We start from the raw sequence: 18955 nt of genomic DNA, 5'->3' as shown, positions 1-18955 counted from the left end.
AGAGAGAGAGGTGCATGACTGGAAGAGAGGGAGAGAGGGAGACACAGAATCTGAAACAGGCTCCGGGCTCTGAGCTGTCAGCACAAAGTCCCATGTGGGACTCCAACTCAGTAACTATGAGATCTTGACCTGAGTCGAAGTCAGATCCCTAATCGACTGAGTCACCCAGGAGCCCCAAATATTTTTTTAACTGATTTCAGTTGATGACTGAACCAGTATATTGTCCAGATTCTCCTATGCTTTCCTCTTTTCTTGGATTTTTTAATAAGCTTTCAATTTGTAAGTATTTCTTAAGATTTAGACCCTTACTTTCTACTCCAAGCTTATCCTTCCCTACTCCGACTTAACTATATTTGCAACTTCACAACTCATTCCCATTTCACATCTAAATCCACATCTGCAGCTCATACTTCCTTTACATCAGTCACCCATTAACCTCCTTGCTGTCTGGATGACCCATCCTCACTCTAAATTCAACATGCCTTAGTACCAATATTTAATAATTTCTTGGTAGACATGAGGACTTCTTACATCAAATAACAAAAAGAAAAGTATTTAGTGACTATTCTTTCCTAATTACTCTCATTGCTTGAAATAACATAGCCATTTACATGCACTCTGAAATTACTCTAAACTACCTTGCATATTTCTGTCAAATTAGTTTTTTAAAATACTGGTTCCAGGGGTGCCTAGGTGGCTTAGTTGGTTAAGCCTCAGACTTCAGCTCAGGTCATAATCTGACAGTTTTCTGAGTTTGAGCCCTTGTCAGGCTCTGTGCACTGACTGGGTGGAGTCTGCTTGGGATTCTCTCTCTCTCTCTCTCTCTCTCTCTCTGTCTCTCTCTCTCTTTCTCCCCCACCCCTGTTCTTACTCTCTCTGTCTCCCTCCAAATAAATAAATAATAAAAAGTTAAAAATAATAAAATACATAAATAAAATAAAATAAAATAAAATAAAATAAAATAAAATAATAAAATAAAATACTGGTTCCATTATAGCACTACTGAGTTCAAAAGTTTTAAATGCCTCTAGTAGCTACTCTATATAAACCAACTGTTAGCAGCCATAACTTAATCAGTTTCCTTTAAGAATTTATCAGTGTTTCTAAAGATCAAATCCTCCTACCTCTTACCCAGAGTATAGGATACCTGCTCTTTCTATATTTATGGAATCTATCACTCTTTTTTAAATGTTTATTTATTTTTGAGAGAGAAAGAGAAGGTGAGGGGCAGAGAGAGAGGGAGATGGAGGATCAGAAGCAGGTTCTGCACTGACAGAAGAAAGCCCAATGTCAAGCTTGAACTCAGGAACTGTGAGATCATGACCTGAGCCGAAGTCAGAGGCTTAACAGACTGAGCCACCCAGATGTTTCAACAATCTACCACTCTTAAAAAAGCCCTGCATTCCCCATGGTATCTTTCATAAATTTGTGGTCAATTAGGCTGCTTTTTCCTATTACTTATACCTAGGAACACACATAACTTAATTTGTGTGTGCCTCTCTTATCTTTTTAAGTACACATTTTTATGTGCAGGAAGTATCAGTAAATACTGTGTGCACCCCACAAAGCTACTAGTATAATGCATATGATAAAAATGTAAGAAATATTTACTCAATAAGCTTAACTGAAACTAACAAATGCTTATCAAGTGTCTTATTATAGCTTAATTACTATGGATATAAAGAAAAATCATGGAAAGCTCTTAAGGTATTATATGGGAAAAGGTATTTATTTTATATTAAGGTATTATGGGAATACCCCCATGTATATATATAATATATATGGGGTATATATTAAGGTATTTATGGGAAAAGCAACATCATGGAAAAAATGAGAAAATATTACTCATGGTTCTATAGATTTTTGGTTATCTGAAATCTATATGAAGTATGTTACTTTCTCTCCACAATGGTTAGAATGTTATACAGTTAACTTGGCTATATCTAGTAGATAGTGCCATTCGTCCAATTATATTTCCTTAATATCCTTTTCAGCACAATGTATATTCCTCAAAAGCTTATTTGTGACAGATAATTTGAAGATGGTTGATGGTCGGGGAAGCAGAGACTGGAGGGCTGAATGTGGGCTCCACAAATATACTCCTGGGAAGTTTCTAAAAGCCCTATGATGAATCATTGTTAAAATATACAATTTAGCAAAATAATCCTGTAAGTATATGACATGTAGTAAAAATTTCAGAAATTATTCAATGGTATTATTGAGATTTAAATACTTTATAACAGAGGTTGTAAAATATGTGTAAAGAAATATCAGAGATTGTTTACTTCAGATAAATATTTTCCATGGAGACATAAATTGGCTGGAGATTTTTCATGGAAAAACAGATTCCATTTATTTTTCTTTTAGTAATATGAACTTTTGATTCCTTTTTATTATTATTTCTGGGTGGGTATAGAGCTCATAATTTAATGAAAAGCTATTGGAATTTCACAGAAAGAATTGTTGGAAAATATTTCAGTCTCTAAAGTTGCTACAACAACATTCCTAAAAAAAAAAAAAAAAAAGGAAGAAGAAGAAGAATTTTAGTAGAATTCAGAGATTTTTCTTGTTTCCATTAGATAGCTTAGCGAGATACTTCATTGATTTCAAGGAAATCAGAGATGTCACAGTCACCCACATTTTCTAGGTAGTCTTTCTACCAACATAGGTGGAATATCCATTAATTGTTTCTCAATTTTTAATTCGTGTTATCAAAAGACCTTCCTTTTTTTGCTAACTTCATTTGGATGCTTCAGATTCTTCTAAAAATATTATTGCTTTCAAAGCATCCCTATCCCAATAAATATTTTAATTTTTACTTTTTTTCCCAAATATGGCAAAAATTAAACAAGAACAGTAATAAAGAAATAATCAGATAACCAAAAGAATGGTTAAATTGTTTCTTTCATGGTCAAATATTAGGAAAAGTTTAAGGTATTTTAAGATATCCCCTAACCATAGAGAATATACATATATATATATATATACTCAAAGGATAGAAATGTCAAAAGAAATCTTTTATTGGTCCCAGTTTTCTTCCTTTCATCATTATGTGCCAAGGGCATGCTTATGGCAGTGAGAGGTATCTCACCCAAGGAGGGAGACATGGACAGCACTGGAGACTTTTGTTGGCCTTAAGCAGGTGACAAATCTTTCTCCCATCCATATTTTTTTGTCTTGCAACTCTAGACTCCTCTGCTTTTTCATTTGCTCTCCTATGATCTGTTTTTTACAACTTGATTTCTCTCATCTATTGACTTTGGAGTAAAAAGAGTTTGGTTAAAACCCAAGCTCTCACAGTTACTATTTATGTAATAATCTTAGGCATGCTAAATAACTTCAAAGAGCATTAGCACATACTTCTATTAAAAATGGGGCTAACAATCTACTCACAAATTTATACTAATAAATAAATGAAATTACTATCTTGGCAGTACAGACTTAACAAATATTAGTTGCATTCTCCCTTGACCCACTGTGGAACAAAATGTAGTGATGTAACATTTTATTATATTCTTCTCTCTCCCTGAATATAGATTTTTTTGCTATTTTAATATTTCCCTAATAGCAATGAAAAGACTTAAGAGTGTAAATGCCTCAATTTCTTGTGTCTTATCCTATGGCTTGCCTTCTTCCTATCATCCTTGCTTTTGGGAAATAACAAATCAAACAAACAATAGATTTCTCAGTGTTACACAAATATTTAGTGAAATCATGTGATTGTGTAGAAAAATAGCTGGATTTAAAGTCTGAAGTCTAAAATTCAAGAACCATATCTTGATTCCCTAAGTCTTAATATTCTTGTCTTTAAAATGGTGATAGTACCTTTCCTATTTTCCCTGGAGAGCATCTTTAGTATGAAATTACATCTTTTCACATGAAAACACTTCAATACATCTCAAACAGCATGTACACATAAAATTATTAAGTTTACATATCAAAGCAAACCACACTTAAGTTAACCAATGAAGCTGTCACACTAGGGTAATAGTGAAGATAAATGGAATACAGAGATTCACTCTACCCTGTATCACATAAATTTATAATCCCTGAAAGCCCTAATATGGAACTGGATAGACAAGAAGCAAAGAAGGCAGGAAATGTTGATTTTTAACAACAAAAACAACAATAAAAACACCAATGTTAAGTACGTATGACTCAAGCAGTGACAACATGAAAGAAAGGTGGATGTTGTGGCTTATCGAAATTCTGTCTAAGCTGTCATTTGGAGGCAGGGGCCAACTATAGTTCAGAAGCATATAAGTTGAGAGCAATAAATATTAAAATTAAAAGTGATTTGTTTGGACTGGACCATTAATTCAGTTATTTAGTGGCTGACTTCTCAAAAATCCCAGTAATAAATAATTTTCCATCTTTGTCCTGGAAAGTATGATAACTATTAATAGGTGTGGCTGCAACAGGTACTCAGCAGTAAAGAAGCCACTTGTAGTGATGACATCTGGACAGGAGAGGAAATTTTCTGTTGATTCTAAGCATTGTCTTTCTCTTTTATAGCAACTATTTGGATAACAGCAATGTTGATATGTTACAAATCTTTTTCTTTTCACCAATGGCATTAAGGTTAGAGAAAACACACACACACTCACACACACACACACACACACACACACACACCTCTCTTTGAGTAGTTCTTTGGCAAGACATGGTAAACAGTAGGGTAAAGGAGGTATAAAAACATATTCCATAAGAATTTCTATTTCAAGCAAGAGTGCTAGACCACCAGAGCTGATGTGTTTGTGTACATCAGAACCAGCAAGCCAAAAAACGGAGTTTTGCTGAGGCATAAAGAATAAGAAGGGAATGTTTTTTTCTGCTCTGGAGAGTCAGAAGTCAGCCTAAGAGAATAGAAGTGTGGAATTATATTTTTAGAAAAGTCCTTTAATAATACCACTCTTTTTCTATTTTAAAGAAAATTAGGTGCTTGGGAGGGTTTTAGAGATTGACAATGAGAGAGAGAAGGGAGAGGCTAGATATTAGCTTTCAAAGTAATGGCTTTTATTTATTTAAAAAAAAATTTTTTTTTTTACGTTTTTATTTTTGAGACAGAGAGAGACAGAGCATGAACGGGGATGGGGCAGACAGAGAGGGAGACACAGAATCGGAAACAGGCTCCAGGCTCTGAGCCATCAGCCCAGAGCCGATGCGGGGCTCGAACTCACGGTCTGTGAGATCATGACCTGAGCTGGAGTCGGACGCTTAACCAACTGAGCCACCCAGGCGCCCCAGTAATCGCTTTTAAAAAAGTGTTTATTTTAAATCCAGTTAGTTAACATACAGTGTTGTGTTAGTTTCAGATGTACAATATAGTAATTTAACACTTCCAATATACATCACCTGTGCTTATCACAAAAGTGAACTCTTTAATCCCCATCACCTATTTAACCCATCCTCCTCCCACCTCACCTCTGATAACCATCAGTTTATTCTCTATAGTTAAGGAAATTTCATCATTTTGATATATATTTTATGACCTTAAATCAGCCTCAATCAACCAATGATGATGTGCAATTTCTATGTTTCCTATGGAATTGGAAATGAAATGTTATCTATTCATTCATAACAATAAAAATTAAGAATTTGAAGTCAAATACCAACCTTAAAGATAAAAAGTTACTTTATGTATCTTAATAGTGGGAAAATATTTTTACAAGAAAAATATTTTCCTGTTTTGAGTTCTTTCAAAATTAAATTTATAGATCATTCATACATTCTAAAAGTCCAGGGTCAGTGTAATGTCTAAGTATATTATATGACTTCACTCTTCCTGTAAGCAGCCTGAGATGATCCTCATGTCCACTTTAAGAACACATGTGAAACTGCCCAGGCCATCAAGGGTGTTCATATCAGTAAAGTCACCAAGTGTCTAAAAGATGTCACTTTGCAGAAGCAATGTGTGCCCGTTCCATTGCTACAACTGTGGAATTGGTAGTTGTGCCAAGTCAAACACAGAGGCTGGACACAGGGCAGTGACCCAAAAAGAGTACTGAATTTTTAATGCACATCCTTAAAAGTGCAGAGAGTAATGCTGAACTTAAAAGTTTAGATGTAGATTCTCTGGTCATTGAGCACATCCAGATGAACAAAGCCTCCAAGGTATGGCATAGAACTTACAGGGGCATATAGCTGGATTAACCCATATATGAGCTCTCCCTGCCACATCAAGATGATCCTTACTGAAAAAAAGCAGAGTGTTCCTAAACGAGAAGGAAAAAACATCCAGAAGAAACCAAAGAAGCAAAAACTTATGGCCTAGGAGTAAATTCTGCATAAAATAAATGCAAATAAAAGAAAAAAGAAGTATATCACATGACTTCAGGAATTCAGACATGGCAAGTCTTCTTACTAATGCATTAATTGTATAACTGACAAGTTTATTAAATATAAAAAATCAGTATATGTATCTGGATTTTAAAATGTATTTTGTTATTTGCTGGTAATTATATTATTTGAAGTAGAAAATTGTAGAAATGTGTATTAAAGATTTTGGAATGAAAAGCCAACACCACTTTGTATAGTTACCAAAAGAAATAGCAGTTTGGTATAAGGTGTCAGCCTCCTGGCTCCAACTGGTCTAAGTAGAGAAAAACCCAAACAAAACAAACAACCAAACAAAAACATATATTGCCTGAAAGGAAAATAGTCCTGGTCCTGCTATTAGCTGGACATCAGATTTTATGCAATTGCCTCAGTTTCACCTGTCTGCCAGTTTAATATCCCTATACCTGTTCTACATTCCTTGAACAATAAATGTGAAAACAAATTGGAAATGTGTATAAAAGTGCACTGAAAATAAAATATTCTATTAGTAGAATAGACTAGAATAGATTAAGTTCTATGATTATTACTTAGCTTAATGACTCATATGGATCATGCTAACAGTGGCTTCACTGGCGTATTTGTGACATTTTTCCTGGTACTAAGCCCACTTTCACTTGGATTCTTTAGAGTCTGGCTTTTTATGGAGTAGACATTCTGACTCTAGTAGAAGTGAGATGTGAATTTGGATTTTGAACAGTTTTCCACAGAAGGGAATTGAACTCTTCCAAATATTAGCCCTGTTCTTTAAAAAGTAAATGATACTTCTTTTGAAATTAGATTCAATCACCTTAATAGTCAATAAAATTATTGTGACATTATATTGTATCAAGAGTAGAGCTAACTCTTGATATTCTCAAAGAGGTGACAAAAGTTGTCATTAAAAGTCATTTTGTAAGATATTCCGTCAAATAAAAAAAAACTAGGCCATGTGGGGCCAATGAAAAACCTGATAATATTTGGAGAAGATGTAAAAAAGAAAATGAGCCTCCCCAATAAAATGAAGCTACATGGGACATGGTAAAAATTAGGATTTTTTATTTTTTCTTCATGTAGCTCTCTTTATTCATGTGGGTGATGTTCCTTCATTCCTTCTCAACTTTTCATTATGACTTTTGATGGTGAGCAATGTCTCTGTATTAGGTGAATCAAGAGGTTGAGGATAAGAAATATTTGAGACCTTGGCAGAAGTTGTGTAGTAGGGAGTTGTGGCTAGGAATGAGATTGGTGACTAAAATACCCAGACTCTCTTCACCTCCTTCACTGAGGTTCTGGTACTCATGCTGGACTCTGTCTCTCATGTAAAAATTCACTACTGCAGCAATTATGAGAAGAATCACAAATGGATATAAGTACTCTGGAAACCCCAGGCTACATTTCGGTGATACATTAATTATATTAATCTTCTTGTGATGATGAGGCATTTTATATAACAGTGGGTGTTCCAAGACCAGAGACAACACAGCATGGAAGCATAGTAACATTCTTTTGTTTAGGGTTTGATCTTCCATTCAAAAGAAGAAGAATAATTCATTCTAACAAGCATTTCAGGTTTTCAGAACAAGTTGTTTCAGAATTTGTTCATAGATCAATTTTATAGGTCTATGAAAGCCATTCAGAGCACATAAAATACTTTTAACCACCATTTTATTAGCTTACAACTTTGGTTTTCCTGTCACTTTTAATCTAACAACAAAATCTGTACTTTTTCTCTAAACAGACACTTTATTCTACCACAATTATAATCAGTAAGAGTTTGAAATGCATTATTATGGTGTTATCATCAATTTCCAAATAGAATGTGATAACTTTGAGAATGACATTTTTTATTGTTTTTTGTATCATTCATTGTATTCTTAACACTAGTATGACAATAAAAGCTAAATAAATGTTTGCCGATAAATGAATAATCCCTTAAAGGATGTGGTGAATATTTACTACATATAAGGCAATATACCAGGTGCCCATAGAAGAGGTGTTAAATGTTTATATTCAGTATTTTTATCTACCAAATAAAGATGCTTTCACGTATTGTAGCCACCACCTAGGGTTGGTCTGAAAAATGCAATAGAAACCTAAAAGGAAGTTCACTGAAAAATAACAGGTGTTCTAAAATAAAATGTTTCACTGTTAAACAACTATGTAACCATGTTAGGAATCATATATTCATGACCTCCAAAATCTAATTTCATGTGTCAAAGTCAGTTCCCACAAATGCTAGTCCTTTCCCAGATAGTAGCATATTAAAGAGGTTTTAATCTATTATCTGTCCTCCTCTGTATCTTTATCAATATATTCTAAAAGACAAGTCTACAACTGAGCTACTTGCTCATTTAATCATTTGGAAATGGAAAATTTACAATCAAAATAATGGCTACCACATGTGTGGCTGTCAGTTAAGCGTCCAACTTCAGCTCAGGTCATGATCTCACGGAAAGTGAGTTCGAGCCCTACATCAGGCTCTCTGCTGTCAGCACAAAGCTCTGTTCAAATCCTCTGTCGCTCTTTCATTGCCCCTCCTCCACTTACACTCTCTCTCTTTCTCTCAAAAATAAATAAAAAACGTTAAAAAAAAATAATGGTTACCAAATGGGATGCCATAAGAAGACTCTCAGAAAATGTGAGAATAAGAAAGGACATGAAATGTCAAAACAAGTAATTAGTTGAAACAAAGAGCACCTTAAGATAATACAAGAAAAAAAAAGTAACATGATATGACATTTTAATAGAACAAGCTTAGAAAAAAAATTAAGTAAAAAACCATATGACAAAAGTAAAAGAAAACTAAGCATTTTATTTCTTATAGAAGGAATTTAATTAACAATTTATTATTTTTAATATAATTTATTGTCAAATTGGTTTCCATACAACACCCAGTGCTTATCTCAACAAGTGCCCTCCTCAGTGCTCATAACCCACTTTCCCCTCTCTCCAACACCCATCAACCCTCAGTTTGTTCTCAGTATTTAAGAGTCTCTTATGGTTTGACTCCCTCCCTCTCTATAACTTTTCTTCGCTTTCCCCTCCCCCATGGTCTTCTGTTAAGTTTCTCAGAATCCACATATGAGTGAAAACATGGTATCTGTCTTTCTTTGCCTGACTTATTTCATGGAGCATAACACTCTCCAGTTCCATCCACATTGCTACAAAAGGCCATATTTCTTTCTTTCCACTGCCAAGTAGTATTCCATTGTGTATATAAACCACAATTTCTTTATCCATTCATCAGTTGATGGATATTTAGGCTCTTTCTGTAGTTTGGCTATTATTGAAAGGGCTGCTATAAACATTGGGGTACAAGTGCCCCTATGCATCAGCACTCCTGTATCCCTTGGGTAAATTCCTAGCAGTGTTATTGCTGGGTCATAGGGTAGATCATTTTTAATTTTTTGAGGAACCTCCACACTGTTTTCCAGGGTGGCTGCATCAGTTTGCATTCCCACTAACAGTGCAAGAGGTTCCCGTTTCTCCACATCCTCTCCAGCATCTATAGTCTCCTGATTTGTTCATTTTGGCCACTCTGACTGGCATGAGGTGATATCTGAGTGTGGTTTTGATTTGTATTTCCCTGATGAGGAGTGACATTGAACATGTTTTCATGTGCCTGTTGGCCATCTGGATGTCTTCTTTAGAGAACTGTCTACTCATGCTTTCTGCCCATTTCTTCACTGGATTATTTGTTTTTCCGGTGTAGAGTTTGGTGAGTTCTTTATAGATTCTGGATACTAGCCTTTTATCAAATATGTCACTTGCAAATATGTTTTCCCATTCTGTCGGTTGTCTTTTAGTATGTTGATTGTTTCCTTTGCAGTGCAGAAGCTTTTTATCTTGATGAGTCCCCAATGGTTCATTTTTTCTTTTAATTCCCTTGCCTTTGGAGATGTGTCAAGTAAGAAATTGCTGTGGCTGAGGTCATAGAGATTTTTTCCTGCTTTCTCCTCTAGGGTTTTGATGGTTTCCTGTCTCACATTGAGGTCCTTCATCCATTTTGAGTTTATTTTTGTGAATGGTGTAAGAAAGTGGTCTAGTTTCATTCTTCTGCATGTTGGTGTCCAGTTCTCCCAGCACTATTTGTTGAAGACTGTCTTTTTTTCCATTGGATACTCTTTCCTGCTTTGTCAAAGATGAGTTGGCCATACATTTGTGGGTCCAATTCTGGAGTCTCTATTCTATTCCATTTATCTATGTGTCTGTTTTTGTGCCATTGCCATGCTGTCTTGATGATTGCAGCTTTGTAGTAGAGGCTAAAGACTGGGATTGTGATGCCTCCTGCTTTGGTCTTCTTCTTCAATATTACTTTGGCTCTTCGGGGTCTTCTGTGGTTCCATACAAATTTTAGGTTTGTTTATTCTGGATTTAAGAAGAATGCTGGCGCAATTTTGATTTGGATTGCATTGAATGTGTAGATAGCTTTGGGTAGTATTGACATTTTAACAATATTTATTCTTCCAAACCATGAGCACGGAATGTTTTTCCAATTCTTTATATATTCTTCAATTTCCTTCTTAAGCTTTCTATAGTTTTCAGCATATAGATCTTTTACAACTTTGGTTAGGTTTATTCCTAGGTATTTTATGGTTCTTGGTGCAATTGTGAATGGGATCAGTGTCTTTATTTGTCTTTCTGTTGCTTCATTATTGGTGCATAAAAATGCAACTGATTTCTGCACATTGATTTTATATCCTGCGACTTTGCTGAATTCATGTATCAGTTCTGGGAGACTTTTGGTGGAGTCTGTCGGGGTTTCCATGTAGAGTATCATGTCATCTGCAAAAAGTGAAAGCTTGACTTCATCTTTGCCATTTTTGATGCCTTTCATTTCATTTTGTTGTCTGATTGCTGATTCTAGGACTTCCAATACTATTTCAAACAATGGTTAGAGAGGACATCCCTGTTTTGTTCCTGATTTCAAGTCTCAGTTTTTCTGCATTGCAGATGATATTAGCTGTGGGCTTTTCATAAATGGCTTTTATGATGTTAAGTATGTTCCTTCTTATCCCGACTTTCTCGAGGGTCTTTATTAAGAAAGCCTGCTGTATTTTGTCAAATACTGTTTTCTGAATTGATTGACAGGATCCTATGGTTCTTATATTTTCTTTTATTAATGTATTGTATCACATTGATTGATTTTTGTGAATGTTGAACCAACCCTGCCACACAGGAATGAATCCCACTTGATCATGGTGAATAATTTTTTTTACATGCTCTTGGATTCAATATGCTAGTATCTTGTTGAGAATTTTTGCATCCATATTCATCAGGGATATTGGCCTTTATTTCTCTTTTTTTGCTGGGTCTCTGTCTGGTTTGGGAATCAAAGTAATGCTAGCTTCAGAGAATGAGTCTAGAAGTTTTTCTTCCATTTCTATTTTATGGAACAGCTTCAGAAGGATAGGTATTAACTCTGCTTTAAATGTCTGGTAGAATTCCCCAGGGAAGCCATCTGGTCCAGGACTCTTATTTGTTGGGATATTTTTGATACCTGTTTTGATTTCTTCACTAGTTATGGGTGTGTTCAAATTTTCTATTTCTTTTCATTTGAGTTTTGGTAGTGTGTGGGTGTTTAGGAATTTGTTCATTTCTTTCAGGTTGTCCAGTTTGTTGGCATACAATTTTGCACAGCATTCCCTAATAATCGCTTGTATTTCTGAGGGATTGATTGTAATGATTCCATTTTCATTCATGATTTTATCTGTTTGCGTCATCTCCCTTTTCTTTTTGAGAAACCTGGCTAGAGGTTTATCAATTTTGTTTATTTTTCCAAAAAAACAATTCTTGGTTTCATTGAACTGTTCTACTGTTTTGTTTTGTTTTGTTTTGTTTTTGGATTCTATGTTGTTTACTTCTGTTCTGATCTTTATTATTTCTCTTCTTCTGCTGGATTTGGGGTGTTTTTGCTGTTTTGCTTCCAGTTCCCGTAGGTGTGCTGTTACATTTTGTATTTGGAACTTTTCTTGTTTCTTAACATAGGCCTGGATTGCAATGCATTTTCTTCTGAGGACTGCCTTCACAGCATCCCAAAGCTTTTGCTTTGTTGCATTTTCATTTTCATTTGTTTCCATAATGTTTTAATTTCTTCTCTAATTGCCTGGTTGACCCATTCATTCTTTAGTAGGGTGTTCTTTAACCTCCATGCTTTGGAGGTTTCCCAGACTTTTTCCTGTGGTTGATTTCAAGTTTCATAGCATTGTGCTCTGAAAGTGTGCATGGTATGATCTCAATTCTTGTATACTTATGAAGGGCTGTTTTGTGACCCAGTATGTGATTTACCTTGGAGATTTTTCCATGTGCACTTGAGAAGAAAGTATATTCTGTTGCTGTGGGATGCAGAGTTCTAAATATATCTGTCAAGTCCATCTGATCCAATGTATCATTCAGGGCCTTTGTTTCTTTATTGATCCTGTGTTCAGATTATCTATCCATTGTTGTAAGTGGGGTATCAAAATCCCCTGCAATTACCACTTTCTTATCAATAAGGTTGCTTATGTTTGTGATTAATTGTTTTATATATTTGGGGCCTCCTGTATTCAACACATAGACATTTATAATTGTTAGCTCTTCCTGATGGATAAACCCTGTAATTATCATATAATGTCCTTCTTCATCTCTTGTTACCGCCTTTAATTTAAAGTCTAGTTTGTCTGATATAAGTATGGCTACTCCAGCTTTCTTTTGACTTCCAGTAGTGTGATAAATAGTTCTCCATCCCCTCACTTTCACTCTGAAGGTGTCCTCAGGTCTAAAATGAGTCTCTTGTAGACAGAAAATAGATGGGTCTTGTTTTTTTTTTACCCATTCTGATACCCTATGTCTTTTTGTTGGAGCATTTAGTCCATTTACATTCAGTATTATTATTGAAAGATATGGGTTTAGAGTCATTGTGATGTCTGTAGGTTTCATGCTTGTAATGATGTCTCTGGTACTTTGTGGTCCTTGCATCATTTCACTCACAGAATGCTCCCTAGGATCTCTTGTAGGGCTGGCTTAGTGGTGATGAATTCCTTCAGTTTTTGTTTGTTTGGGAAAACCTTTATCTCTCCTATTCTGAATGACAGGCTTGCTGGATAAAGGATTCTCAGCTGCATATTTTTTCTGTTCATTACTTTGAAGATTTCCTGCCATTCCTTTCTGGCCTGCCAAGTTTCAATAGAATGGTCTGCTACTATTCTTATGTGTCTACCTTTGTATGTTAGAGCCTGTTTATCCCTAGCTGCTTTCAGAATTTTCTCTTTATCCTTGTATTTTGCCAGTTTCACTATGATATGTTGTGCAGAAGATCGATTCAAGTTATGTCTCAAAGGACTTCTCTGTGCCTCTTGGATTTCAATGCCTTTTTCCTTCCCCAGATCAGGGAAGTTCTCAGCTATGATTTGTTCAAGTACACCTTCAGCCCCTTTCTCTCTCTCTTCCTCTTCTGGAATTCCTATTATATGGATATTGTTCCACATGATTGCATCACTTATTTATCTAATTCTCCCCTCATACCCCTGAATTTTTTAATCTTTTTCTCAGCTTCCTCTTTTTCCATAATTTTATCTTCTAATTCACCTATTCTCTCCTCTGCCTCTTCATTCCATGCTATGGCCACCTCCATTTTATTTTGTACCTCATTTATAGCATTTATTAGCACCTCATGACTATTTCTTACTCCCTTGATCTCTGTAGCAATAGATTCTCTGCTGTCCTCTATGCTTTTTTCAAGCCAAGTGATTAATTTTATGACTATTATTCTAAATTCTTGTTCCATTATAGTGTTTAAGCCGTTTTTGATCAATTCGTTAGCTGTCGCTACTTCCTGGAGTTTCTTTTGAGGAGAATTCTTCCATTTTGTCATTTTGGGTAGTCCCTGTGGTAGCTCCAAACTGCAGGACACATCCCCTGTGCTGTCTGTAGTATCTTGTGTTGGTGGGCAGGCCGCAGTCATACCTGATGTCTCCCCCTGGCCCACTGCTGGGGCCATATTCAGAATTGTGTGTACTTTATCTTCCCCTCTCCCAGGGGCAGGACTCACTGTGGAGTGTTGTGGCCCCTGTCTGGGCAATTTGCACACTGCCTGACTTGTGGTGTTGCTTCGATGGGATCTGGCCAAGGGTGTATTAGCTGGGGTGGGTCTACAAGGTGCACAGGGGTGGGAAAGGCAGACTTAGCTCTCTTGGCCATCAGTAGTCCCCTGAGGGAGGGGCCCTGAAGCACCAGGAGGGAGGCAGGCCCAATTGGAGAGGTGGATCCACAGAAGCACAGCATTGGGTGTTTGTGTGGTTCAAGCAAGTTCGGTGATGGGAACTTGTTCCCTTTGGAATTTCAGCTGGGGGATGTGAGAATGAAATGGCACTTGCCAAACTGAGGTCTGTCTTCTGGGGCTTAACAACACTCCCTCCTGGTGTCCTCTCATCTTCCCCGCTCTCTGAGAGCAGAGATGTTGACTTTTAACATTCCAGATGTTATGTCCCGCTGGCTGTCAGAACTCATGGAGTCTGGCCCCTCTACTTTTGCAAGCCAGGCTTTGGGGCCTCTGCCTTGCCGGGTGGGCTGCCCCTCCACTGCCTAGTCTCCCTCCCGCCAGTCAGTGTAGCACGCACCACCTCTCCACCCTTCCTACCCTCTTCCATGGTCCTCTTATCTATGCTTGTCTCTGGAGAGTCCATTCTGCTAGTCTTCTCACAGTTTTCTGGGTTATTTAGGTGGATGTGGGTGTAATCTAAGCGATCTGCACGATGAGTTGAGCCCAGCGTCCTCCTACACTGTCATCTTGCCAGGTCTCCTCAAATTGTTTTTTTAAACTGTCAATTTTTCCTACCATGGTACAATTTTGATTCCATATTATATGTAGCATTATCTGTCTTTGGAACTCTGTCTTCAAAATTGGTAGACTGTTCAATGTTCTAGGCACAGTTCTAGGCACATGTTATTCAACAATAAACAATACAGAATAAGATTTTCCATTTACATTGATTTTATAATTTTGTAGGGAAAAATCAGATAATAAACAATGGACATAGTAAATAAATAAATTGTTTAAATGTAATAAGCTGATAAGTTCTAAGCAAAAAAAGAAAGAGAAGTCTTGGAGTGGAAGAGGTCCTGGTTTAAGTATAAATTGGAATGGTCAGAGCAAGCACATTGAAAAGGTAACATTAAAGATTTGAAGAATTAAAAGTTATCAGTGTTGTTATCCAGGTAAAGAGTAATTGACCAGTATAAAAACTAGGAGGCAAATTCATGCCTTACAGATCACAGAAAAAGTGAGCAGGCCTATGTAATTGTATTAAAGTGAGTTAGAGGGCACTGAGTTTATGGAGTTAAAGGGCAGATGATGTGGGGTTCTAGGCCATTGTAACTTCTTTGGAAAACCAATGCATGTTTTTGAGTAACCAGATTTACATTTCACAGGATCCTTCTGGCTGTTAATTTGAGAATAGACTGTGGTTAGGATAAGTGGCAAAAGAGGGGGCAGGGAAGAAGCAAAGCAGGGAGATCAATTAGGAGGATATTGTACTAATACCTGTCAGATACTATTATAGTTTGGACCAGATGGTTCCAATAAAGGTAGAAAAATAAGGTCAAATACTGTATTTATTAAAAGTAGAGACAACAGAATATACAAATAGATTGTTACATTGTATGAAAGAAAATAATTTAAGAGTAAGCCTGGTTTGGTTTGGCCAGGGGGATGATTGGAAGTCCAATTCTGAATGTATTGAATTTGAGATGTTCACTGAGCTTCCAAGTAGAAGTATTGGGGAAAAAAATCAACATGCCAGTCTGTAATTGAAGATAAATATCTAAATGTTATGCATAAAGTCATTATTCTTTTTATTTTATCTTTCCCTGAAACAAATTTATACTTTCTATCTGGCTATATACACAGTAAGATTATATATGTGAAAAGGCAGTTTTCCAATGTTTTCTCCTCCAAGAATGTCTTAATTATGCTATGTCCTTTGCACGTTTATAAAAATTTTGTAATAAATTTATCAAATTCCATTAAAAATTAAAAGGAAAATTAAGCAAAAACTACTAAAAATTCCAATTTAATTTACTTGAATCTATAATTCATTTTTGGAGAAGTCAATAACTTAACAGTAATGAGACTTTTCTTAAAAAAATTTAAACTTTATTTTTGAGAGAGAGAGGCACAGAGTGCAAGCAGGGGAGGAACAGAGAGAGAGGAAGACACAGAATCTGAAGCAGGCTCCAGGCTCTGAGTTGTCGTCACAAAGCCCTATGCAGGCTTTGAACCCACCAATGGTGAGATCATGACCTGAGCCAAAGTCAGATGTTTAACCAACTGAGCCACCCAGGCACTCCTTAAATTTATTAGCATAAAAAAAACAACAACTTTTCACTTTGTTGATTTACCTATTAATTGTGCCTGTCCTAATTCATTGATTTATAGTTTATTGATTTGTCCTTAATTTTGATCTTTCCTTTCTTTTACTTTCATTAAATTTGTTTTGTTCTTCTTTCTGTTATTATTTTAACTTCTTGAAATATATATATTTCTTTAACTTTCCTGTATTTCTTTTTAATATATGTATCACCAAGCCTGTAATTTTCCATTAAACTACAGTTTGTCTGCAATACCGCAGCACTTCAGATATGCATTTTATTGATTGTTCAGTTCAAAATTTTGTCATTTTAATGTTTTCTTGGATCAGTGAATTAAAAAAAACTATATTTCTTAATATCCAATATTATAGAAAGCTTTATGGTTTCCCTAATTAATTTTTATCTTAACTAAATTGTGCACCTATAATATAGAATATATTCCATTTATTTCAATTTGAAATTTGTTGAAAGTTGATTTATGGTCTAGGAAATGGTCAGATTTTTAAGTAGTACAGCATATATTTGAAATGAATGTTTATTCTACAGTTATTAGATAAAGAATTCTGTTCTATAATGCCTTTTAGGCAATGTTTGTTAACATTCTTCAAATTTATTTTATTAATGTTTGTTTGTTCTCAAAACTACTGATGAAAATATGTTAAAATCTTCCAATTTGATTGCTTTGTCTATTTTACCTTATACGTATGTCAATTATTGTTTATATGTTTTGAGGCACATTAAATTTTATCTTTAAAAAGTTCCCCATGCCATTTTTATAAATACTGCTTTTTGTTTTGTTTATAGTCCATTTTGTCTGCTATTCATAAAACTACACCAGCTTTTTAATTATTATTTTAGTGCTATTATTTCCCTTATAATCCTTTTTCTTTAAACTTTAGTGTTCCCTTATGTTTTAGATAAAACAGAAGATGGAGTCTTTAAAAAATTCTGGCCAATAATGTTTTTCCTTTCACTAGAGAATTGGTTCTGTTCACATTTTTTGCTAATACTGATATAGTAGGTTTAATTAATCATTTTGTGCTTTCTTTTATCATATTTCCTCTTCTTTAATATTTTCTTTTGGAATTAACTTCTTTTAATTACACCACTTTTTAAAAATTAGTGTCTATGGTTGATTCTGTTTTCTATATAGATCACCAGAAAAACTCAAACCTCTATTCAATAAAATTTAATTTTAATATTTTCACAATCCTCTAGAGAGTAATAATCTTAGAAGACCTTAAGTTTCTTAATCTCTTTCCAACTTTCTTTTATTTTTGTCATTTACTTCTGTCTTATTCATTAATCTCACAAGTTTTTATTTTTATTGATACAGCCAATTCATGTTGAGATTTACTCACATATTTACAGTTCCTTTCTCTGTAATCCTTACTGCATTTGAGACTTTTCATCTAGGAGTCTTTCTGTTCTTTATTTACAATGTATTCTTATTTTTATTTATTTTAGAGAAAGAGTGAGAATGAATGGGTAGAAGGGCAGAGGGAGAGAGAGAGAATCCCAAGCAAGCTTCATGCCAAACACAGCCTGAAGTGGGGCTTAATTCTGTAACTCTAGGATCATGCCCTAAGCTGAAATCAAGAATCAGACACTCAACTGATTGAGCCACCCAGGGTCCTCTGGGAGTGTTCTCTTCTGCAAGCTGTACAGTCTTAGAGATTTCTTGAGAGTAGTTCAGTTATTGTTAGTACCCGAAATTTCTTTATAGTGAGTGAGATTTTAGGTTCACTTTATCCTGAAAGTATAATCCTTTAGTATTAAGCCAACATACCATTGGAAGACTTTTTTACTCCTGCCTTGGACAGACTACCCCCCCCCCCCACTTCTATCTTACCATTAACATAGTACACATTTTTCTTGGTAAACAGATGCCCTCAGGAACAGTCACCTTCAGTGTTCCCTGCTTTCTTCCCTGCATTCCCCCTTTCTCTTAGATTTTAAAATGTGGGGATAAATGGATCATTAGCAGTGAATGTTTTATCTCTTAAAAATAATCCCCTCCAACTGCAGCTTTGTCTGTATCCGTCCTCTATCACAAGAATAAGTATTTCTATCCTTATTTAAGAAGTCCTTTCTGAGGCTCCAGTTATCACCTCTTCTTACTTCTTTGCTTTATTAATTGTCTCACATTTCACTTCTGAAGAAAACACAATTTATTTTCCCATAGTTCTGAAATATCTTAAAGTTTCCTCCATTATCAAAAAAAATACAAAAGAATCTTTAAGACTAACCTCTACAACAAGCTTTTTCCAATCTCTTTATCTATAAAACA

Source organism: Panthera tigris, chromosome B4 (assembly GCF_018350195.1).
Source record: "Panthera tigris isolate Pti1 chromosome B4, P.tigris_Pti1_mat1.1, whole genome shotgun sequence".
Lineage (NCBI taxonomy): Eukaryota > Metazoa > Chordata > Mammalia > Carnivora > Felidae > Panthera > Panthera tigris.
This window is presented reverse-complemented; position numbering follows the sequence as displayed.